The sequence below is a fragment of the Lissotriton helveticus genome, chromosome 12, assembly GCF_964261635.1.
Source record: "Lissotriton helveticus chromosome 12, aLisHel1.1, whole genome shotgun sequence".
NCBI lineage: Eukaryota > Metazoa > Chordata > Amphibia > Caudata > Salamandridae > Lissotriton > Lissotriton helveticus.
In genome coordinates this window covers 197,522,496-197,548,360 of record NC_136073.1, presented here as the reverse complement: position 1 = coordinate 197,548,360, position 25,865 = coordinate 197,522,496, and the positions used below count along the sequence as shown (strand labels likewise).

The window sequence follows — 25,865 nt, the reverse complement described above, 5'->3', positions numbered from 1 at the left end:
TGCATGGAAAATTTAGATTTTGAATGTTTGTGTTACATAGCCATGTTAAAAGTGACCCAACCATGCAGGAAAGGCAATCAAAAAACGCTTTTATGTGTCTTAAGGACATTTTAAGTAATTTTCCCATGTGTAGTGTTTTGAAATTATGATTTGAAAATCGTTTTTGAGGTAAAGGAATGTTGTTAAAATTTATGTGCGCCATATGCCCCCAAATTTCTTTTTCAGGGGTGCAGCAGGGTGTTCTTGAGACACCCCTGCACCTTTGGAAAAAATTCCTAATTTGTGATGAGCAAATTGTTAATCGCAAATTGCACCTTCATTTATATGAGCCTCCTAGCCCATGGAAATGAATGGGTAATTTGCAATTAGCAATTTTCTCATCGCAAATTTGGAATGGTAAAGAATCGCTATTTATTCCTTAAAATTCGCTTTTTTGGAAATGCAAAATAGTTATATGATACATATGGCGGATGATGTCTAACAAGATAAGAAGCTTAGGGATACATTTATGATGACTGGCGCAATGAACTAGAAATCACTTACTTCATTGGTAGAGCTTTACATGTATTATCTCCTCTGTATTCTTCATCAAGCGTAACTTTAATCTGCAATCCTGAGTAGGCCTCACTTTAAACAAACCTCTGGATAGGCCACATCTTATTGTTATCCTGAATTAATCATTTAAAATGCTAGGGACAGATTTATGATAGGTGTATGCCTCTTTTGCGCCACTTAGAAAACATTGTCCATGGGGAAAGGACTTAAAATGTCCTTAAGACACATGAATGTGTTTTTTTTAAAACGTTTGCAATTTTTTTGGGTCACTTTTAACATGGCTATGTGACTCAAACAGTCAAAATCTAAATTCGCCATGCACAGGTGGGAGCATATTTACAAGGAATGTGCTCCATGGGGAAAGGTCTTATAATGTAATATGGGAAAAATGACATCAGAGACACTGAAATGCCTTATAGAGAAGCATACACCATTATGTCCTTGTCATAAATTTGCAAACCATTACTTTTCCCCAAAAACGATTTTCAAATCATAATTTGAAAACACTGCACATGTGGAAATGACTTAAAATGTCCTTAATTCAAAATTTGCGATTCCTTAAATGCAATGTATCAAACAAAAAAATATGTAAAAAATGATATTAAGGATTTGGAAACTACCACCAACTTCTAGTTTGTGGTAAATTGCGAATTCTTTTCAAAAAGCATTTTTTTCCAAAAAACAAAAGGTCCCATATGACGCCCATACATGCCCTTAGGGCATGTAGGTGTGCCATATGCCCCCAAATTTATTTTTCAGGGGTGCAGCAGGGTGTTCTTGAGATACCCCTGCATGCTTGAAAAAATTCCTATTTTGTGATGAGCTAATTGCTAATCGCAAATTGCAACCTTCATTCCTATGAGCCTCCTAGCCCATGGAAATGAATGGGTAATTTGCAATTAGCAATTTGCTCATTGCAAATTAGGAATAGTAAAGAATTGCTATTTATTCCTTAAAATTTGCTATTTAGGAAATGCAAAATAGTTTGATGGTACATATGGTGGTTCATCTGTAACAAGATAAGAAGCTTAGGGATACATTTATGATGACTGGCGCAATAAAGTGCACATTACTTACTTCATTGGTAGGCCTTTACATGTATTATCTCCTCTGTATTCTTCATCAAGCGTAACTTTAATCTGCAATCCTGAGTAGGCCTCACCTTAAACAAACCTCTGGATAGGCCACACCTTATCGTCATCCTGGATTAATCATTTAAAATGCTAGGGACAGATTTATGATAGGTGTATGCCTCTTTTGTGCCACTGTGCGTCACTTTTATGATGCAGCGGCGGTGCAAAAGATTTGCTATGAGGCGACAACATTACAAATTGATGCATTTAGGCAGATATGTCATGGTGTAAAAAAAACGTACCACATGAAACCGATGCAGCAGTGATGCAAAAGATGCACCATGTCGTAAGACAGGCCTCACTTGGGGCCATATGTATCAAGCTAATTAGCATTCGCAAAGATCAAAATTCTACGAATTTTGGCCTTTGCGAATGTTAATTAGACAAATGGTATGTATCAAACAAGTTTGATGCAAAATAAGGAGTAGCAAAATTTGCTATTCCTTATTTTGCAATTGCACTGAAGGATTTGCAAATTTTGTGACTACTTAAATGCAATGTATCAAACAAAAAATATGTAAAAAATGACATTAAGGATTTGGAAACTATTGTGGTAAATTGGTGGTAATTTGTGAATTCTTTTCAAAAAGCTTTTTTTAAAAAAAAACAAAAGGTCCCATATGACGCCAACACATGCCCTTAGGGCATGTATGTGTGCCATATGCCCCCAAATTTCTTTTTCAGGGGTGCAGCAGGGTGTTCTTGAGACACCCCTGCACCCTTGGAAAAATTCCTAATTTGTGATGAGCAAATTGCTAATCGCAAATTAAACCTTCATTCCTATGAGCCTCCTAGCCCATGGAAATGAATGGGTAACTTGCAATTAGCAATTTGCTCATCGCAAATTAGGAATGGTAAAGAATCGCTATTTATTCCTTAAAATTCGCTATTTAGGAAATGCAAAATATTTTGATGATACATATGGCAGTTCATCTCTAACAAGATAAGAAGCTTAGGGATAGATTTATGATGACTGGCGCATCACCAGGGATGTGCCAGTCATCTTGCGCCGCTGTTCCGCCACCCATGGTGTGCTGCATTTACAATGCGGCACAGCATGGGGCAAAAACGGCACAGATGCTTGACGCATCTGTGCCGTTAAGGTGGCGCATTGCTGGAGTTGTATCGCAAGTGCGATGCAGCTCCAGCAAGGCTCAGGGGTGCACCATCTCCACAATGTTGCGTCAAGACCTATGCCTGCTTCAAGCAGGCGCAGGGTTTTGACGCAGGTTTCTCCTATCTGATTGTAAATGTGGCACACCATGGGTGGCAGAGCAGTGGTGCACGTTAACTGGTGCATGCCTGGGGATGTGCCATTTAACATAAATCTGCCCCTTTACATTTAAGTATGTGCAGGGGACACAGAGTTGGTGAGGCTTATCCAAGGTTAAGAAGAGATGAGTCCTGTTCAGTGAAAGATTAGACATAGGCTTCACCTGCTCAGCATCGCTGGACATGGCTAAATAATAGCTGCAAAATGTTACTCTTGTTAAACAATTTTACTATTATAATCTGTGAGATTTGTCTCTTACTCTGCAACATCTCATTGTTGTTATCTTTCTTTAAAGATAAAGACAACCTCAACATGAGCGACAATCTGCAATCAGTTGATTTTGACCTCATCATTGAACTTGTAATTGAAACATCAGTGGATGTTGATCCCTTGGATGATTTAAATCCTGAGGATGAAGAAGAGCGTGATGAGGATGCAGATTTGTCCGAATTATATGATATAGGATGGGAAGCTGACCTGCTTGAGCCTTTGGAACTATAAACATTTATTTTTAAAATTTATAATTAATAAAAAGTAAAAAGGTAAACCGTTTAATTTAAAAATAAAGACACCTTCAAAAGCAGGTTATGTGTAGTGTCTTCAATAAAATATTAAAATATGCTCATAAAATTAGATCAGATTCACATATAAAATAGCATAGGTAACATAAATATAAATGTCATTTCTTTTCTGGTATTTCTGTATTCTAAATTTGCCAACGACTAAAAAATCTTCTAATTAAAATGTCAAGTAGTGTGTTAAGTTTTTTATCACTGTTACTGATTTACTGTTTGGTAATAATGGTTAATAACATTATTTATTATATTTTTCCACAGATTCAACTGCAGATCATTTCAAGATTTCACCATGCCTACAATAGAAAGACAGAGAAAGGCTGCAAAACGTCAAAGACAGCAGGTGAAAAAAAAAACGCAGCAGTCCTCTAACAAAAAGATTTGTCAAGTCACGAAGAAAGCACTGGGTAAGAGCACAAAACTATTTATAAGAAATATGTGTAGTAAAAAAAATATTACTACAGAAAATGTTTCAGTCCATACAACGAGAAGGAATTCAAATGGAAAGGAAAGGCCAATCAAAAATGTTAGTGCTAGAGCAAGAGATAACTCTGTGCATGATAGTAGAAGGAAACAACAGTTTAGGGAGATTCGTAAACGAATGTTCCGCAACAGGATAATTGGAAATTTGTTAAAAAATATTAAGAAAGGTCAACAGAAACTGGTTTTTTATAAGAGAAAAAAAAAAGTTGAGAAAGTTATTGATCAGGCATTTGAAATTAAACGTAAGTTATTTATTTTGATAATCAATAGAATTAGGAAGCTAAACAAGGCAATTTATGATTTCAAAAGAAATAGTAGATGGAAGAGAATAGTTAATCGTAGTAATTTTTGTGAAGTTTTTTCTGGAGAATGGATGCATAGTTCAAGCTGTGAGGCATTTTTTAATGAGGAGAGTTATTTCCAGGATAATGATTTGGTGCATGCAGTTGACACCAGTGGTCGTGCTTATGAAGTGAAAGATGGTTGTCCAGTTGAAAAAGAAAAACTTGTGACAACAGAGGCAGAAGAGGTGTTAGGTAATGAGGTTTTAGGAAGACGTGCTAAGGGTCCTGTGTACACCTGGAAGTGTAGTAGTATTTGCAGTGTGCGACAGGATTCCATCAATTTGCTTTGTGATTTTGTACGGTCATTTAATAAGAAAAGTTTGAAGCAGAAAATGATGTTGTTGCAAGAATTAGATCCTTGCAGAGTAAGAGAAGTGACAGGTTTGCATGGACATTCACTGGCTTGTCTTTCCAGGAGAGTATGCCAGAGTGTTTTTCATCATTTCAGGATGCTAGCAGTGCATCATAACAAAGTGAGGAAATTAGTTAGAATGTTGTATTATGCTAAGAGTCCAGCAATTATGCTTAAACAATTATGCGCTGCTCTTTTGCATGGTTCTGAAATAGATGTGAAGAATATATGTGAAGAAATTGAGTTTTGTTACTTTGGAAGTAAAGAGGAGAATGTTGAAATTGAGCAAGAAGAAGAGGGTCATGTGGAAGATAGTGTACAGGTTTCCAGTACAGATAATGTCCAGAGGGAAATTGCGACGTTTGAGGTGAAATCAAGTGAGAGGCCTAATTTCACTTGTGTGTGTTGTCGACGCACTTATTATAAGAATCAGACTAAGTTAGTGGATTTATATGCAAAAAGTGAAAGGGAAAATAATAGTGAATGGAAGGATTTTGCAACATACTTGATGGTAGAAAATTGTTTTGATTTGGGATTGGATCAACGTGTGTGTACTTATTGTTGTTGCAAATTAAATCAAAACCAGATGCCTGCTAGAGCAGTTCATAATAATCTGGAATTGGTTGAGATTCCTTCTGAATTGAAGGATTTAAATACTTATGAATCTATTTTGATTCAAAGTATCCATCCCTTTCAGGCTATTGTAAGAATGGAGCCAAAGACAGGGAAATTGCCTCCATCAGATTTACAGAGAGGATTAAAGGGAGGAGTTGTTTATTTGCCTCTAGATTTGAAGAAAAACATTAACACAATTGGAGTAGAAAAAGTGGAAGAGGAACCTCTGGTTATCTTAGTTAATGGGGTTCCGACAAAGAATAAGAAAATATGGCAAGATTTAGTAGATGTTAGGAAAGTTAAAAAGGCAACATTGTATTTGAAAAAAATAATAAATACTATAAGAATGTATATGTTGCAGAAGAGGAAGTAAGTGAGGAAGAGGATAGCGATTTGTGTGCTGGTCAAATTGAGAAAGTAGAACCCTCTACTAGTGAAGAAATATATGAACATTATAGTGTTCATCCTTTGCATTCCAAGGAAGTCATGGGGAATGCTATTGAGTTGTTTCAAATGAAACAAGCCAAAGGGAGTCCCATTAGTGTTTGGGAGGAAAGTTTGGAAGCTCGGTGTTTCCCACAGCTTTTTCCAACAGGTCAGGGAGGAAGATATGATGAGCGACCTCATCAAATTCCTGCTTCTGAATACCGGACTTTGCGATTGTATGCAGGAGATGCTAGGTTTCGACAATGCATTCCTTATTTGTTTCATCTCCTGTTTGAAAGCGATCTGTCTGGACTGTCATATGCAGTGAACCACATCTTGAAAAGTGGTATACACATGCAAAACATCTCGGCAAGTGACTTTATGGATAAAGTCAATGTCCAAGACAGTATTTTGGATTCTCACCTGATTAATCTCATGGCGTGTCAGCGTGGTACTAATGAGTACTGGTACCGTCGTCATGGTGATTTAAAATGTATGCTGAGGAACTTAGGTACTCCCACATGGTTCCTCACTCTGAGCTGTGCCGAGTATGGCTGGGAAGACTTACTTGAATTTCTACGAGAGGCAAATGCTAACGTAGATAACATCGAATTCAAGACACCTGGAGAACTGTGCTCTTTGGATCCAGTCAATGTATGTAGGTACTTCAATCATAGATTTGAAGCTATGATGTCTTTCATCATGAATAAGAAGAATCCACCTCTTGGAGAGGTGTTGGATTTCTTCTGGAGAAAGGAGTACCAAGCAAGAGGTGCTCCTCATATACATATGTTGCTGTGGATCAAGGATGCACCTAAATTTGGAACGGATCCAGAAGACTCAGTGATGAGTTTCATCCAACAGTATTCTACGTGTGCTGTTCCATACGCAAAGGAGAAGAAAAGCCTAAGAGAAAAAGTTCTGCGTTTCCAAAGCCATCGATGTGGAAAGTACTGCCGTCGTAAATTCCGAAACAAGGACAAGTTCTACACTAAATGTCGTTTCGGCTTTCCACGACCGGTGATTTCTAAAGGAAGAGTAAACAGTTTGATGTCTTCGCTGCGACACAATGTCATGAAGAAATCACCTAAAAACACTTACAATTTGAAGAGGAACCAAGAGTCCAAGTACATCAACGACTACAACCCGGTGATTTTGTCCATGTGGAATGCTAACATGGATATACAGTTTGTGGCTGATAACTGTATGGCTGTGGCTCGGTATGTGACGTCTTACATCACCAAAAAAGAGAAGACAGAATTGAAGGATATGTGGGAGGACATTTCCCATGAAAAGAGCCTCAGCAAGAAGTTGTACAGTTTCAGTCTGAAGATGTTGTCGCATCGAGAAATCGGAGCGTACGAATGTTCTGACCGGTTGTCTTCAGCAAGTCTCTATGCCAAGTCCAGGAGTATCGTTTGGGCGAGTCTTGGTCTTGCTGCAACGCGTAATCGAGTTCTCAAACCTGTGCGGGAAATTGAGTATTTGGCGGAAAAGGAGCCAAACAGTACCGACATTTTGAAGACAAACATGTTGGATACATATTATCCAAATCGAAGCAGTCACCTCGAGAATGTTTGTCTGTATGAGGTTCTGCAAAATTACATATTCAAGAGGAACATCAAAGAAGATACTGAGAAAGGAGTGTATGCTGTAATAGGAAGTGAGGGATGTCTGGTCAAGCAAAGAAAATGCCACTTGGTAAACCATCGAAAATTGAGTGGTGAATCTCCTGAAAAAAAGGAGTTTTTCTATTTAGCACTTTTGCAACTTTTCAAGCCTTGGCGTGCAGAAGAGGAACTGCTTGGAGATTTCCTCTGTTACGAAGACTCTTTCAATGCCGCCAAGGAGACCATAGAATGTCCTGCTTTTCCCAAATATGTAGAAATGTTGAATGCGGAAATTGAGCAGGAAGCAACGATTGCAGCCGAGATTGCCAGAGACAGTTCTCAGGACAGTCAGAGTTCTGCTTCATTGAGCCAGGATCCACTAGGAGGACCTGTTATCGAAAATGAAGCTGCCACTGCTATGAATGAAGTGGAAAGAGCCATGGCACATGCTCAAGAGGATGCGGTTAACTTAGAAGAGTTGGAAAGACAACTCAACGTTGAGCAGAGGAAAATATATGACGAAGTTACCATGCAAATTGATCATGGATTAAGTCATGATAAGAAAGAGTGCTCATGTACGTCGTTGAAGCCTCTCCGACTGTACGTGAGTGGAGAAGCGGGAACTGGAAAAAGTTTCCTCATTAAAGCAATTTCATGCTATTTGCAGGAAAGGACAGAGTCATCGCTGTCTTGTGTTGTCACTGCTCCAACTGGACTGGCAGCACATAATATTAAAGGGATTACTTTACATTGTTTACTGATGCTGCCAGTGGAGCATGACAACAAATTACAATATCACAAGCTATCTGGAGATGCTTGTTTTGAAGTTTCAAGAATCTTGAGGAAAATGAAACTTCTTATCATTGACGAAGTAAGCATGGTTTCCAATGTCATGCTTGCCTTTGTGCATTTGAGGATGCAAGAAGTTCTCAAAACAGAGTATGATGTGTTATTTGGTGGCAAACACATCATTGTTTTCGGAGATCTTCTGCAGCTGACACCAGTGAAAGGGCAACCTGTGTTCAAAATGCTCACGCATGAAGATACCAGGAAGTGCCTAGGCAGCATTGGCAACGTCAATATATGGTTAAACTTCAATTATGCTGAACTGCATGAAAATATGCGTCAGGCGAAGGATGAAGTTTACAAGACTATTCTACAAGATGTTAGAATTGGAAAAGTGACCGAGCATGGGAAAGAAGCTTTACATGCACGATTACTGTCAAATTTATATCCAGAACAAGATGAAAGAAGAAATCTGGAATATGTTTGATGCCAACTCTTGCAGAATGTGCCAAATTTAACAACAAAATGTTGCATTTAGAAAAGCAAGAGATTGTGAAACTGGAAGCTATTGATAGAGTAGAGCATATGGGATCAACAATTATTTTGTCTGAGAATCTGAAAACAAAATTGGATTCATTAGAGAAGAGTATATCTAAAACTGCAGGTTTTGAAAAGACTCTGAATGTGTGCTTGAACTGCCGTATAATTTTAAGAAGGAATTTACATGTTGAAAGAGGTCTGGTAAATGGATCAATGGGTAATGTTGTTGATTTTGTGAAATACAGAAATAGAGATGGAATTGAATTTTTAAAAATTAAATTTGATGGCATTGAGGAAGTACAGCTAATTGCTCGTTGTTCTGCTAGATTTTTGCTTGTAAAAGACTTATATGTTCGCCGTAAGCAGTTTCCTGTTTGCTTGGCATATGCGGTGACAATTCATAAATCGCAAGGTTTAAGTGTAGACAGTGCATTGGTGAATATTGGCAGTTCTGTGTTCAAGTAGGGTATGGCATATGTGGCATTGTCAAGAGTTAGAACTTTATCGGGATTGTACTTGATTGAGTGTGATGTCACAAACATTTGTGCGGATCTAGATTGTGTTAAGGAATACAATAGGTTAAGAAGAGAGTATGCGCCACATTTGCCTCAGTATCCTTTGTTTGAGAAACGTGTGGTAGGCCGGAAACGAAGAAATGAGAACAATACTGGGGAGGTTGTAGCAAAAAGACAAAAAGTCAATGAACCTAAAATTACAAGCAGAAACAAAAAGGATTCTGTTGAAGATGTTGTTGGTTTTCAGTTTGAAAACAGTTCTGGTGTCAACTGCTATGCTAATGTAGTGGTTAATGTTTTGTTTTCTCTAAAAAATGTAAAAGAAGAGATTGTGGTCAATTCTGATCAAAGATTTTGCAGTTTGTTAAATTCTGTGTTAGAGAAATGTACCACTGATAGAAGAAACATAGAAAGTGTGTCTGAAATTCGAAATCTGTTAGACAGATGTTCAGGCCAAACACAATTCTCTCAAAATATTCAGCAAGATTGTCAGGAGTTTTTAATGTATATGCTTGATGTATTACATGCTGAAGGTGTAGATGTAGATCAGCTGTTTGGGCTTTCTTATCAATGGCAGCATGACTGCGAGAACTGTATGGTATCAAGTACTACTAGTGTAGACTCAGAAAGATTTATATATTTAACTTTGCCAGACAGTAAATCAGTCTCCTTTAATAAGCTAGTAAAAGCAGCTGATCACAACATGGAGTGTAGCCAATGTAAATCTGAAATGATGTCCACATTATTTATACGAACATATGGCCAGTATGTCATTTTAATGTTCCAACGATGTAGGCCTGATGGAACAAAATTGACAACTTTAATTAAAAATTTTGTAGCTTCGCAGTTGTCAATATCAGGAAGGACTTTTGTAACTGCAGCAATTATATATCATGACGGCCCTTCAATAACATCAGGACATTACACAGCTTATTTAAAGTCTAGAAATGGCTGGTCATTCTGCAATGATTCTGTTTTAATTTTCCAAAAAAAATTGCCGTATGACCTTAAAAACTCTTACCTGGTGTTTTTAAAACCAAAATTTTAGGGAAATAATCTCGGGATGTGCTCTGTGGAATTTCAAGAAGTTCTAATGGCTCCTACACAATTTGGCCTTGAGGATAAGTGTAGTTCAGAGACATAACTTCTAACCATAGGACTGGACATTATGGAGAAATACGTGCACTTTGAATGAGTTCAGAAAAACTGTTTCTTTTTATAAACTAATTGAAGCAGCCAATCAAAACATGGAGTAGAGGGAATGTAAGTCTGCAATGCTGTCTACTGTTTTACATTGCTTTGTGATTAAAAGTGATGTAGAGAATTAAATAATTGTAGTAGTCATAGAGGTAGTGTAAGTCTGCTTGTATCAGTGTCATAGGAAAAGTAGAACATGACTGAGCAAGAAGGGGAAGATATTACTATTCCAGGATTGTGAAAATGATCTTCAACATTTTAATTCTGAAAGTTGCGGAAATGCCAAATGACGGGATTGGCTTACAAGAAATCCAAGAGTTATAAATGGCTCTGACAAGATTTGGCCTTGTGGAAAATTGTGGTAGAGAGCAAGAAGTCATTTATTGCATGTAACGTGTTTTTAAAAACGATGGAGATTTTCTTTCAGAAAGTGGCGGGCTGAAAGTAATAACAGCACAAAAGAGTGTAAGCTGTTCATAGGACATCCTTGGACGTCATGGAAAGTAAGTTAACTTTAAGGAGTTCTGAATTTTGATTTCTGATGTTGTATGGGTTTTTTAAACACAATCATTTTGATTGTGTTTTTTTTTCCCCGCTGTTACATGATGAATACCTTCAAGTCACTGTTTTTAGTGAATTTTGATACATTCTGAGAACAGCAAAAATAAACCATTTAACATGTATAATTAATTCTGTACTGTTTGCATTTATGATGTATATGTAGAACTGTGTAGGAGGCATGGAGAAGGTGAGGCTTCTGTAAGTGTCAAAGTTGTTGCATGCAGTGCTGCACTTCTGCGTATTCTTTCATATGCTAGACTACATCTGCACAATGAGATACCTAAGCAAAGGAAACACAAGTGATGTGATTGTGAAATGAGCAAAATAAATTGCATGTATTTCAATTACATCACCTGTGTTTCCTATCATTACGAATCACATTGTGCAGATCAAGTTTAGGTCTGTCCAGGGAAACATAGGAGGTTTGGACTTTGTTGAAGATTGCAGTGGACATGACTCACTTCATTGGTAGACCTTCACATGTATTATGTCCTCTATTCTCTTCAACAACTCGAAATTTCATCTGCAACCCTGAGTAGGCCTCACCTGAAACAAAACTCTGGATAGTAGACATCTTATTGGCATCCTGAAGCAATTATTTAAAATGTTAGTGTCTTGCGACACTTTTCTGAAACAACAGCAATGCAAAATATGCACCATGTTTTAAGATAGGCCTCACTTCGTCTGCATCAAGATACTGTTAGTTTAAAATGTATATCTTTAGGACTGTGTAGCTTCTGTAAGTGTCAAAGTTGTTGAAAAACTGTTTGTCCTTCAATCTTTGCCCTTGTCTTTTGTAATTTTTAAATACATGTTTTAATATTTTTCAAATGTTTCTTCTCTCTTTCACAGATTGAAAGTATAAAAACAAAAAGTGAGTAATTTAACGACAATTATAAGGTAAATATTTTGTACTCTTTTCGTTACATTTCTATCACATTGAACTACTATTAGTTCCACTGCTTCATTTCTTTAATCCTCAGTTTCCTGCCTTTGCTACTTCCCTCATTCCTTTCTCTATTACCTACTTACTCAACTCCTTCCACTCTTTTTCTCAGTCCCTCTCTTCTCATAGTTCCTCACTCTTGTTCACTCACTCCGTCTCTATTACTCTTAGTGTCTTTGACTGATCACTGTATCACTATTTGTTCATAATGCTTTCTCTGTGTAGTTGAAGCACACTAAGGGGCATATTATGAATACAGCCAATAAAATTATTGCTCTTTTTATTGGCAGAAAACTGGTGCAAAAGTGGTTTTAGCGGCAGTTTTCTGCCGCAAAAGCAGCTTTAGCGACACATTTCTGCCGATAAAAGCTGCAAAACTTTTATTGCCTATGTTGATAATATGCCCCTATGTTATTTACATTAGGGCTGTACATAAAATGCCATGCGATAATTCACTCTAGTTTTACTTAGGCTCTCACAATGTTTTTAAGTAACGTGACAGCTGCAACATATTTAAGTGCCCAGAGAGCTACAACCACACTTGTGAACAGCATTTCTTACCCCGCTCGGTAGGCGGGGTCATGACTTCACTCAAATGGTGAACAATGGCATGGGAGTCAAGAACATCGCAGAGTAGGGTTATAAGCTGGCCGGTGCTTGTTCTACATTGGCATGCAGCTCTCCCTTTGAAGACTAGATTCCTATTTGTATTCCCCAGTCTAATATAAACAAGCATTTTTTATACTGCAATCAAAATAAAATAAAGCGGAACAGGACCGTAAATTACGTGTGACGTACATTGCATACAAACTGAGGATTCACGTGTGTTTGTCTATACACTCCAGCACCCGCTTACACATACAGTGGTACCTACACAGCAGCACACACACACTAATAAACATAGATAGATACACAGCACAGCGTGGGACACGCACACAAACACAGTGGCTCACACACGCACACTCACAGTAGGCCACATACAGTAACTCGCTGTACACATACGCGCACACACACGCAGTACATCACGCTCCACATACACAGGCACTCAAGGTTAAATGCACACGCATAAAGTGGCACAGACACAGAGTGAGTCACACACAACTGCAAGGTCAGTAATTGTCAGGTACAAACCCACTCGCAAACAGCGTGACTCACAAGCGCAGTAGTGCATACCCTCACACTGTTACATGCTTAAAGTGGCACACAGTCTAAGATGCAGTGACACATAGACTATTACTATGAAGCACACACACTTAGATAGACATACCTAGGCACGTGCACACGAGCACTCCTAATTTCAGATTTGGACGTAGCATTCGCTGCGTTTTGTAGTCTGAGAGGCATTTGAAACACACAACCACCTGCCTTTAGCTCATACACTCAGAAGGTGCCAGCACAGGGCTCCCTCCTATATCCGCCTTAATGCGCTCTTGTTCTGCCAATTAATTAGTCTCCGAGGGTGGGAGCGGTCGCTCTTGTGATCCCCCCGCCTGCCGGGAGGCTCGGGCACATTACAGACGGAATAGCAGTGGTCCCCACGCCACCAGCTGCCTAATAACTGAGCTGCCTGCAGCCCGGCAGAGCACAGCTGGGACCTGCCCCACCAGGCTCGGCACCAACAGCTCCCCAAATCAGCCGGGCCAGCCGGCCACTGCGAGCCGCTCTTTAGTGGGCAGATGGTGTGACTTTGGACACTTTTACCTGCGTTAAAGTATTGCATGCCTCCCTCGCCCCCCCCCTCACTCCCCTCAAACTATACACCCCTGCTTTCAAGTGGAGGCTGGAGGGCATCTTACTCATTCTAGAGACTAATTACAACTCTGATTTCTAGTGTTTATTTGGAAGGGGCACAGAAGTTGCAATTGTGTGTTGCATTATTTCTTATCAAGCACGTAGCAGCAAACACCTGGGTAGGTCAAATGCATGAGAGTATTTTTCTAGGGTTTATCCCAAGCTCAAGCATTTAAAAGTACTTTGAGATGTGATAAATGTCCAAGATCACACAGGGTGTGCCTGCAATGACACTGTAATTGTGCCCAGCTATCAGGTTTTACAATTTGCACTTCAGCCGCTGGATGGTAGGTAGGATTTGTAAAGTGTGCCCAGGATCACACAGTGTGGTCATGCAGCAGTTTAATTGTCTACTGGACCAATAAAACTAACATTGTCCAGTATAACAATCAAAATTGCTCTCCAAAGACACCAGGCAAAGCAGACGCTCCCTCAAACAGATCACCAAGCGCAATTTACCCTACTTACAGCCTAGCCTGTTCTCTGTCGAGACTTTAGCAATCTTTAGAGCACAAGATAAGATCTTTTCACATGGAAGAGTCAGACGTATTGCAATACTACTTAAGAAACAAGCATTGGCATAGACAATAGGTCTCGCCTTTGGGACCTTATACGTGTTTAGCCATGCAACAGTTGATGTTGCTGCACCAAGGATATTATGCTGCATAACTAAATACTTAGAAGGTCCCAAAGGCGAGACCTGTTGGCTATGCCAATGCTTGTTTTTCTTTCACTTCGTTATCTATTTTGTTTTTCACAATTATACCCTCTTCTGTCTTTTCTTCGGTAAATAGATCTATTAAACAGTATCTCTTCTTTACTCCCTATAGCTGTCTTTCTTTTAACATCACTCTCTGTTTACTTTCCTTATACTTACACTTTTTAAAAAAAAAAAAATTTTTTGGGTTAGCTCCCGGTCCGCGTACCGGGAAGCTAACCCGGGAGCGAACCAAAAGAAATAGAGCTTGCCAGAGTGCTAAACATTGTAGCAATTTTTTTTGAAAGGGAAGGTAGTTCTGAAAAGAACTTTTTTTTTTATATTTTTGTTGTTTTATATTTTATTTTTATTTTTTGAACATTTTTTGTTTTTTTTGTATTTTTTGAACGATTTTATATTTTTTTTGGTTTTTTTGGGGGGGGGGAAACAACAAAAAACAGGCGTTGAAAAGGGCTCAACAGGAGCAAAAAAAAATTACTGGGGGCGGTTAGGGCAATCATGGTGTTCATATGCAAGGTTGAGTGCATTGATGCTCATGTTGCCACAAGCTAATAATGCACGACAGTGCATACATAAATGTATCATATGCCCAAAATTTTGTTGGATATTTGGCACAGTTTCCCGTGCCTCCTCTGGTGTTAAAGAAACCGGTGTTGTTGGTCTGGCCACAGGAGTTGGTCTAGGATTGTCCATCATATCCCTTAATTCCGCCCGGCTGTAATTTAGGGGATGTTTCCTCGTCATGTGCCTATGCATGGTATGATTACCATAACTGTATTTTTTGTCCGTCCCTCTGGACAATTGTTCCTTGCATATGAGGCAGGTGACATACCTCGCGTTGACTTTTTTTTGTCCACGAGGCATCGAAAAAAACTGCCAGATGAAACTGGCTTTCTTTCTTGAAACCCGGGGCAACTCTTCCAGAAATTGTGGTTGTTCTCCCTCCTCATCCATTTCTTCATCTTCCTCCTCAGTGTTGGTAATCACCTGGGGAGGTGGTCCTCTCTTCCCATGAGGAGGTGGAGGTGGTGGTGGGGGTCCACCAGCTGAAGCAACCAATGAAGCCATTTTCACACAAGCAAAATAGGTCTTCCAACAAGCAAAATAGGTCTTCCTCTCACAATGATGAAAGTCAGAGTGAGGAAAGAAGGAGGGGTTTTCATCATTTGGAAAAAACAATACTTCTCAACCAATGAAAAGTGTTATTTTTAGGTCACCTGACCTAGCCTTTCATAATTATGAAACTAAAAGTGAAATGAACCAATGAAAAGTTTTATTAACAAGTCACATGACCTCTCACGCTCATGTTACGCGCTGCGGAACGCTCCCCGGTTAGCTTCCGGGTCGCTGAGCTTCGCGCCTCGGTCCGCGCCCCGGGACACTTCCGGGTGCGCTAACGCGATACGTCACAAGACGCATTTCGCGGCAACGCGATACGTCGCGCTTTCGCGCCGCGGATCGCTTCCGGGGAGTTGCGTTTCGCGCCTCGGTCCGCGCCCCGGGGCACTTCCGGGTGCGCTAACGCAGTACGTCATAAGATGCATTACGCGGCAACGCGATACCGTCACTATGTTGATTTCTTACCGGTTCGCGGACCGGATCGCGGAATCAAATTGAGCTAACGGGAAGCTTCCCGGTTCGCGGACCGGGAGCGAAACAAAAAAAATATTTAAAAAAAATTATTAATAAACATATAAAATATATTTTTGGATTTAAAGAAGAATAAATTTTACAGCTATAGATATTAGCTTTTAAAAAACCAATGAAATTCATTGAAAAAAACATAGGTTATAGACCATATATAGTTAGGAATTAGCATTTACAAAACCTTGAAAATTCACTGAAAAAACCATAGGTTATAGACCATATATAGTTAGGAATTAGCATTTAAAAAACCTTATTTTACTCACACAAAACCAATGAAATTCCATATATAGTTAGTTGTACTAACTATATATCGCGCACCCGCAATCCACTGCTGATCATGTCACATATTACATCATTCATGACATGGTCAGTGACATCACTGATGACATCACTGATGACATCTCAAATGACATCACTGATGACATCACTGATGACATCTCAAATGACATCACTGATGACATCACTGATGACATCTCATTTGACATTACTGATCACATCACTGATGACATCATTCATGTGATAATACAATGAACCTCTTCAGACTCTAATATAACCTTAGATACACTCAGTGTAAACAGAGACTCACAGACTGTCACTCATCCATGAAGTTACACACACACCTAGTCAGTCATGCAAACAATCAATCACACCTCCATTTTCTCAACTATACAGTTATACACACCTTACTTATTCAAAAATATACTAACACATATTTACTCTCTTATACAATCCTGGATACAAGTTCACAATGATCCATACAGCCACTCACACATTCACTGGCTCTTATGCACAGTTATTTATATATGTCAACTCTCACATGTACTGTGTTTTACATATGTACTTACTTTGACATGTAGCACTGAGATATTCATTCACTCACCAATACACTCATGCACACAGTCAACCGCCCATACAGCTGTTTCCACGTGCACTTTTGAACCCATACATGTAGTGAATCAACTGCTCACACATCTATGCACAGAGTCATACACCTCCCAGCCACCCACACACACACTCAGTCTCCCATACAAATACTTGAGCAACCAATCAATAACCCATATACTTACTCATATAGCTACTGATCAACACATGCAGCAGTTTACAGAACAACAGACATATTGATGCACAAATTAAGACAGTTTAGTCACTAACCCATGCACTCAGTGAGACACATTTAATCACTCACTCATTCATTCAGTCATGCACCTACTAAATCCTTCGTCCAGACACTTATACATCTACTCATTCTTCAATATGTAAGACATATTTTAACTTTACAGAAATACACAGTCACTGGATGTTGTCATCAGTGATGTCATCAGTGATGTCATTTGAGATGTCATCAGTGATGTCATCAGTGATGTCATTTGAGATGTCATCAGTGATGTCATCAGTGATGTCACTGACCATGTCATGAATGATGTAATATGTGACATGATCAGCAGTGGATTGCGGGTGCGCGATATATAGTTAGTACAACTAACTATATATGGAATTTCATTGGTTTTGTGTGAGTAAAATAAGGTTTTTTAAATGCTAATTCCTAACTATATATGGTCTATAACCTATGGTTTTTTCAGTGATATATATATATATATATATAGATAGATATATAAATACACACATATACACATAGTATTGGTCTCAGACATCAAATTAGCTTTTAGCATTAGGGAGAAACTATTACACTGGCTGCTCATATAAGTTCCAGAGTCCATTTTTGTAAACTTTAAACTCGTTCCACTTAAACACGAATGTAAGAAGAGCATTGCTATGCACATGCAATGGCTGGTTTTACCACAGTTACATCAATTTAGGTCAAGGCGACGGTAGCTTTGTGACAACAATGTAATGCAAACCTTTGGGGGAGCCAAGCTCGCTGGTGCAGGCATTACTATGTTCTATACTAAGAACTGCATTACTGTAATCCATTTGAGTACATGTAAGAATATGCTGCGGCGGTGCGATTCCTGAGCTCAGAATACGGATAAATAATCAAGTAATTAAAATAATCTAGCAAGCAGTAGAAATTAACATAGGCTATGCTCTTTTTCGCTTGGCATTTCGTACCTAATCTTGCTACATTTCTATAATACACCTACACTGCCCACATGTGTTCTGTAAATATTATCAGACTAATTTGATAACATTACCTAATGTGTGCCATATTTTCCACATTCATGCTGGTTTCTGGGTAACTAGCCAAAACTACTGTCTAGCAGCTAAAACAATTGCTGTTAATAAAAATAATTGTGATATACGTTTTTAGCTAGTGCTTGCTGTTTCACAACCCAAAGGTGCCCATGTTATCGACCCCGAAAAAAGGTTACATACAGATACCAGTGAATATTTAAAAGTCCAAACATGTTTATAGAGGCCTATGTTACATTAGAGTAGCTTACTTAGTTTAGTTTGCTACTTTCTTATTTAAGTGCGCAGAGACCAACACAGTAGCCGATACTCTCTCTACTCTACGAATACCACCTAACCCAGCATATATCCTAACATTAAAGAAATAACGTATTTATTATAGTGGGGGGGGGGGGGCAACAAACAAAAAAAATAGGGCGTGCGAACTTTACAAACTTGAAATACCAGTGATTAAGTACAGTTTCATTTTTTTGAGAATATAAATGAATTTTAAACCACACTATATTTTAGATTTTTAAGTGACCATCGCATGACAGGCTCAAATCCACTAGCACAAGCTGTAATCTGTATTGTACGGATGTTTCCAAACATGAATTGCACTGACAACGTGTGGGTAACAAGCACTGCCACCGAAGTACCAGCTCCTTCCTGCAGGAGGACCTGTGCCCCATATCCGACCAGACACATCTGAGGGCACAATAACCCGCTGCTGCTGCCTCCCTGCTTCCTGTCTCTCACACACCAGCTTCCTTCATATGGGGAGGAGGTGGAAGACGGAAGGGGGAGGAACACAGAGTACAGCAGAAAAAGCCTACATCAAAACCATGTAACTGTACTTAGGGAAACGGATCTAAACACCCACCGCGGCCCTGTAGTGAACACAACCCTATCCTACGGCCCACCGGACCCAGGAAACTACACGTTTATGCGATCATCACATGCACACTGCCCTAGTATATAGCCCTGAGCTTAGCTATTCCTCAAAAACAGTCTGCTCTACAAAAACATTTCCATCTAGCGCCGAATGTGTAATCCACAGCACACTGCGGAGGGGTGGGGGAGTGGGAACACCCTTGGATGCTCCCCTCCACCACCAGCAGCCTGCCTCTCCCTGCGAGCAGCGCCAACCCTCCCCGATCTCCTATCGCTTCCCTTTAAATTATAATCCGGAATCATGTCAGCCCTGTAACCTTCCCGAGTCACGTGCCCCCAGAACTGTATCCTATGCTAAAATCGGAAGAAAAGGCGACATTCAGACAGCAAGCAGGCATAAAAAGAGGAGCAAAGTTTCTCTTACCCACAGGCATCGGAGCACTTTGTGCACAGCCTCCCCAGTCCAGATCTCAGGCTCCCTGCACCAGTTAATCTGGGAGAAAGGAAAGGCAAACGGAGGGAGAGAGAGGGGGGTGGTGCCCATGGGGGTATAATTTCTTCTCAGATCAGCAGCGATCTCTCCCCTGATCCGCAGTGGAAAATGAACCATTGATTTATTCCTGGAATCATCTCTTTCTGTGGTGTGTAGGGGGAAAGGGTGGGGGGCTGGTAATTTGCTCCCCCCCTACCACATCCCCCCGTTTCTGTTCTGTCTTTGTTCTGTAATCCCAGTAATATTGAAAACCATTCGCCCCGTCTCTAATCCCAGCCCCGCTCAACAACAACATCTATTGGCTGTAATTTACATACAGGATTAACAAAGCAGTTTCAGGGAAGGGCAAACAAAAATGAAGGGGGTGTTATTTTTTATAAACTGGCAAATGATATGCATTTAAAAATTATGCATACACATAATCTGGTTTTGAAGACCGAGAGCACGACAGGGATTCTGAAAGGCTTGTTTGGGTTTCCGTTTTTTTAATCTATATTTTTAGATTGACTCGAATGTGCTGCTCTGGTGTCAGATTATTCGAGATTACGCAGACATGGCTCTGCGGAAGCCACAGGGGGAAGGCAGAGAGCAGCGAGCTGTGCTGCCATAGGTGGCTGCGGAAAGGGGCAGGCTGAGGACGGCCAGGCTGGCTGGATGCAGAAGGTGGTGATCTGTGCATGCGCTGCCTGCAGCTCAGCAGCCGCCCTGATCCAGGCACTGGGACCACTGGAGCTGCACAGAAAGCATCTCATAATCTCAAACGAAGACCATGGCCCCTAGGACGGCGACCACTAGAAATGAACTCAGAGCACCTCGTATTATCGGGGGCAGCGCCCCAGAAATGCAGACCACTGGAAATGCACTCACAGCAGCCCATTTCTGTCACAGGAGATGTTGCGTAAATGGCTAAAACTACCGACCTCGAAATACGGGGAAGCAGGTTCGAACCTCGGGTTGGTCTTGTAACCCTGTGACGAAAAAATAAACTGGTTCTATTGTAAAGTGCTCTAATATCCTTGAGTAAGGTTCGCACCAGACGAATGTACACAAAAGAGGCAAAAGGCGACAGCACACTGAACTATTGTAGAGCACTGGAGGCGAACTCAACGCACCTCATACTATCAGAGGTAGAACCTGACACTGCCTCTGATGTACCGACTCATGTCATTGGAGATAAACTCACAACAGTTCCTAATAGCAGAGGCAGAATCTAACATCATCTCCGGAACTGCACAACACTGTAAAATGTACTCAAAGCATATCTTAATATCCAGGGCACAAGTCCTAAACAAGTCAGGTCCCGGGCCGGCCAGCCAATCACAGCGCGGCCCGGGAATGACGTCACGGGGGTGTCCCGGGCCGGCAGCCAATGGCAGCGCGGCCCGGGACAAAGGGGCGGGGCTTAAAAAATGCACCAGAAACGCCCCCGAATCGCGTTTTCGAGAGAAAGCGCGATTGACAGCCTCTGCCTCCCAATGGCTAGCCTCCATTTATGGAGCTAGCCAATGATAGGCAGAGGCGGGTCATCACCCCACATAGAAATCAAGAGGTTTTGCTAGCGCATGCGTACTTCGTACGCATGGCTAAGGCAAAACCTAAAAAGACTTATAAAGCGCGCAGCTACCCAAAAAGGGTCTCTCAGCACTAGAGAAAGGCACTGAACAGAGATGCAGAAAGAACCGCAGCTAGCACAACAGCTAGCCAAGTGACTCGAAGCTCAGTCATGACAACTGAAGAACAATGTATTCAGGTTCTTAGGAAAAGTAAGTAGGGAATGACAGTTCCTGAGAGCTACAGGAAGAGAATTCCAGAGTTTTGGGCCCAGGTAGGAAAAAGAACGGCCCTTCACGAGGGCCAGAGAAAACCTGGGCGTAATAAACAGGGAGAGGTTGGATGATCTCAGCAGTCGGGTGGGCACCTAGGGTGACACCAATCCTTGGATGCAGTCGGGTGGGCACCTAGGGTGACACCAATCCTTGGATGCAGTCGGGTGGGCACCTAGGGTGACACCAATCCTTGGATGCAGTCGGGTGGGCACCTAGGGTGACACCAATCCTTGGATGCAGTCGGGTGGGCACGTAGGGTGACACCAATCCTTGGATGCATAAAGGGGCCAGGCCTTGTATGGCTCTGAACATGTTATATAGTTGTGCTAAGTTGCACAAATGGCTTGTCTGTCGAGTATGCATTTCAATTGTGTTCACAAAAAATTTGCAAATGGATATGCCTCCAATACAATCATGCCATCCTTGTGTAATTTTATATGTGAAATAATAATCTATTCACAGGGGTGGATGGAGGACGTTCTGGGAGGGAGTGCCTTAGAAAGCAGGAGAACACCTAAAAACTGGTGAGTTTTGGGGTATTCACCTACATTTGGAAGACGCATTGTCACCCTTGATACGGTTAAAAACGAGAGCAGGAGTACATCTGTATTTACATGGGTGCGGCAGGGTTGCAGGGCAATGGATTTCTTGTCGAGAAAACCCTTTTTTCCGTGGTTGGTTAGAAAGGATAGACATTTTAAATTAAAAATGCACTATTGCAACATATTTACACGTGTAAATGCACAACTGTTACACATATACATGCAAAAAATGCTTTTGCATTTGAGAACCTTGGAAATAAGAAAAGAATTACAGAGTGTGTCTTGGAAACCACTGTTTGCCTTAGCTAACAATGGGTGATCTGTAATCCTCAATGAATTCTAAAATGTTTGACATTTTCTCTAACCTATGCAAAAGTTTAGCAGATTAAATTAAGGACATTTTTTAGAATAATATCTCAGCTGCTTGTTGATTGCAATATTTTGTATAGGTTTTGCATTAGCCAGCACCTTTTTATGTTATTAAACATGTATGCATGAACTCTAATTAGTCACTTTCAATCAGCCCACTTTGTCCATTGGTCGGCTTTACTGTCATTTGCATTTCTTTTCTGCCCATCACAGCATACAGCAGAGAGCAATGGTTTATCCTACCACAAGAATTGTTTCTTTTCTTTGTGATGGATCGAACTCTGCCAAAACACAATAATGTAACCCTCAAAGAACCTAGTACCATCTAAGGCCAGGGGCCTGAGACCCATTGTGTGCTTTTATTCATGAATTGATTTTTAAGCTTTTGAAAGGCCTGGCAGTTCTCCAGATGCTGTAACAAGGAACTTGCTCCATCTTGCAGAGCACAAAATTATTACATTGTTTAGTGTGTTATTGCATAAATGTGGATTGAATGAGTGTGTACGTTTAGGATGAATGTGCAGGTACAGATTGCTATGGGGTGACTGAATTTTTGTATTTATAGAAATGATTTCTGGATAATTTAGTAACTTTGGTATCAATCAATCAATCAATCAATCAGCAGAATTTGTAAAGCGCGCTACTCACCCGCAAGGGTCTGAAGGCGCTGAGGGAGGGGGGGGGGGTCGCTACTGCTCGAGCAGCCAGGTCTTGAGTTGTTTCCTGAAGGAGAGATGGTCCAGGGTCAGCCGTAGGTGAGTGGAAAGGGAGTTCCATGTCTTGGCCACCAGGTAGAAGAAGGATCTTCCTCCGACGGGGGATTTGCGAATTCTTGGGACGGAGGCGAGGGCGAGGCTGGTGGATCGGAGCTGGCGGGTGGGTGTGTAGAATGTGAGGCGGCTGTTGAGGTACTTCGGGCCCGTGTCGTGGAGAGCCTTGTGTGCGTGGGTGAGGAGTCTGAACGAGATCCTCTTGCTGACGGGGAGCCAGTGCAGGTCTTTCAGGTGGGCAGAGATGTGGCTGTGGCGAGGGATGTCCAGGATGAGTCGTGCTGAGGCGTTCTGTATGCGCTGGAGTCTTCTCTGGATTTTGGCAGTGGTGCCAGCGTAGAGGGTGTTCCCGTAGTCCAGACGGCTGGTGACGAGGGCCTGGGTGACCGTCTTCCTGGTTTCGCTGGGAATCCATCGGAAGATCTTTCGGAGCATGCGCAGGGTGTTGAAGCATGATGACGAGACGGCGTTGACTTGTTTGGTCATCGTGAGGGAGGAGTCCAGGATGAAGCCCAGGTTGCGTGCGTGGTCCGTTGGCTTGGGGGCGGTGCCCAGGGCAGGGGGCCACCAGGAGTCGTCTCAGTCAGAGGGGGATGGTCCGAGGATGAGGACTTCCGTCTTATCTGAGTTCAGTTTCAGACGGCTGATCTTCATCCATTCTGCGACGTCTTTCATACCTTCCTGGAGGCTGGCTTTGGTGGTGGCGGGGTCGTTGGTGAGGGAGAGGATCAACTGGGTGTCGTCGGCGTAGGAGATAATGTTGAGGTTGTGTTGGCGAGCGATGGCTGCGAGAGGGCTCATGTAGACGTTGAAGAGGGTGGGGCTGAGTGAGGATCCTTGCGGAACGCCGCAGATGACTTCGGTGGCCACGGATCGGAACGGGGGGAGGCGGACTCTCTGGGTTCTTCCGGCGAGGAACGAGATGATCCACTCCAGTGCCGCTCCTTGGATTCCAGTGTTGCTGAGGCGCTGTATCACGGTGCGGTGGCATACGGTGTTGAAGGCTGCTGAGAGGTCCAGGAGGATGAGGGCAGCAGTTTCCCCGTTGTCGAGCAGGGACCTGATGTCGTCGGTGGCTGCGATGAGGGTGGTCTCGGTGCTGTGGTTTGCTCGGAAACTGGACTGTGAGGGGTCGAGGGATCCGTTGGTCTCAAGGAAGGCGGAGAGTTGTCTCATTGACGGTCTTCTCAATGACTTTGGCAGGAAAGGGGAGGAGCGAGATGGGGCGGAAGTTCTTGAGGTCCGTGGGGTCTGCGGTGGGTTTCTTCAGGAGGGCGCTCAGCTCGGCATGTTTCCAGCTCTCCGGGAAGGTGGCGGATGCGAAGGAGCTGTTCATGATGTTCCGGAGTTGGGGTGCGATGATGGAGTTGGCTTTGTTGAAGATGTGGTGTGGGCAGGGGTCGGTAGGGGAGCCGGAGTGGATGGTGTTCATCAGGCGGGTGGTGTCTTCGGTGCTGACAGGGGTCCAGGTGCAGAGGGTGGTGGTGGGGGGCGCTGGTTCAGTGGTTGGGTGCGTGGTCAGCACGCCGAAGCTGTTGTGTATGTCGGCGATCTTGCGGTGAAAGAACGAGGTGAGTGAGTCGCATTGGTCTTGCGAGGGTGTGATATCGTTGTTGCAGACGCTGTTTTTGAAAGAATATAACAGCTTTGTACATATATATGTATTCTTGCAACAATTTTTATTGAAATGTATTTTTAAAAAAAGAAAAATAATAACAGGCATAATAAAGGTTTTTTTTTTTTTGAGAACCTTTATTGTCATTTCAAGTAAATACAAGCATGGGCCTACAACCATCTCGGCCGGCCGCTAGTCAGTCGTAAGTTCAGCAAAGCAGTATAGAAAGATACAGCAGCCCAAAAATCGGGGTCTGATAAGTGTCCAGGGTATAACTGGTATTCAAGCGTACTGCGTGTGAATCAGGATTCGAGTAGGTTCATTTTACAATAAAGAAAGAAAAGCCAGAATCAATGCCATATGGTCATACATGTTCCTACAATAGCAGCATGAAGCGGGAATCCGCAAAGAGTGCGAATACAGTTGAAGAAACGGGGGTAAGGCACACGAGTCAGGATAGATGTAAAAAACACATACACTGCGTGGCGAACTGCACCCCACCCCTCAAAACGAGACAGACTGTAGGAAACAAGAAAAACAGCGACACCAAAAAAGAAGGACAAAGGGCCATAGAGACAAAGAAGGAACAAATTAACAAACCCCATCCCCCTACCCCCCACCCTGCACCCCTGCAGAAGGCTACGGCCTACCCCCCCCCCGCCCCCAGCAGCGTGCCTATCGCCCTAAATGAGAGACCCGAAATATAGAAGAAGAGAAAAAGGAAAAAGAAGAAAAAATGTGGAGAAAGGCCATCGATCTAGCTACCCGACCCCCCCCCCCTCACCCACCGCGCACAGTAAACATCCTAAAAGCAGGATCAGGACAGCCACAGTAAACAATAATCATCAATAGCGCAATCAATAAAATCCCCGCGAAGTGTCCTCCTAAGCACCATCAGCCAACAATGAGTCCCACTATGTCCTAGACGATCTCACCCCTGGCCTTTTCTATCAATAGTACCAACATCCGTCCATTTAGCAATCGGCATAATGAGCAGTGTGGAGGGTCCAACCGATCCGGACGGACCGGGCAGCGCCGTCACTCCATGGGACTGTAGCCCCCAAGACCCAGCCGAATATGTATGGTGGAAATCCGTCTGTGTCAGTATCGACACCGGAAACAACCTCCAGTCCGCGCACCATCTCACCAGCCATGAAGA

At 41.9% G+C, this 25,865-nt stretch overlaps 1 long non-coding RNA gene across 1 annotated transcript in view; it reads left to right on the top strand.

Moving 5' to 3' along the window:
• LOC144798595 (uncharacterized) overlaps positions 1 to 25,865 on the top strand; it is a 146,788-nt gene that overhangs the window by 24,406 nt on the left and 96,517 nt on the right. The window contains exon 2 of the long non-coding RNA XR_013603575.1: positions 21,873 to 21,934. This is a non-coding gene — a long non-coding RNA (uncharacterized LOC144798595). The remainder of the gene's footprint in view (positions 1 to 21,872; positions 21,935 to 25,865) is intronic.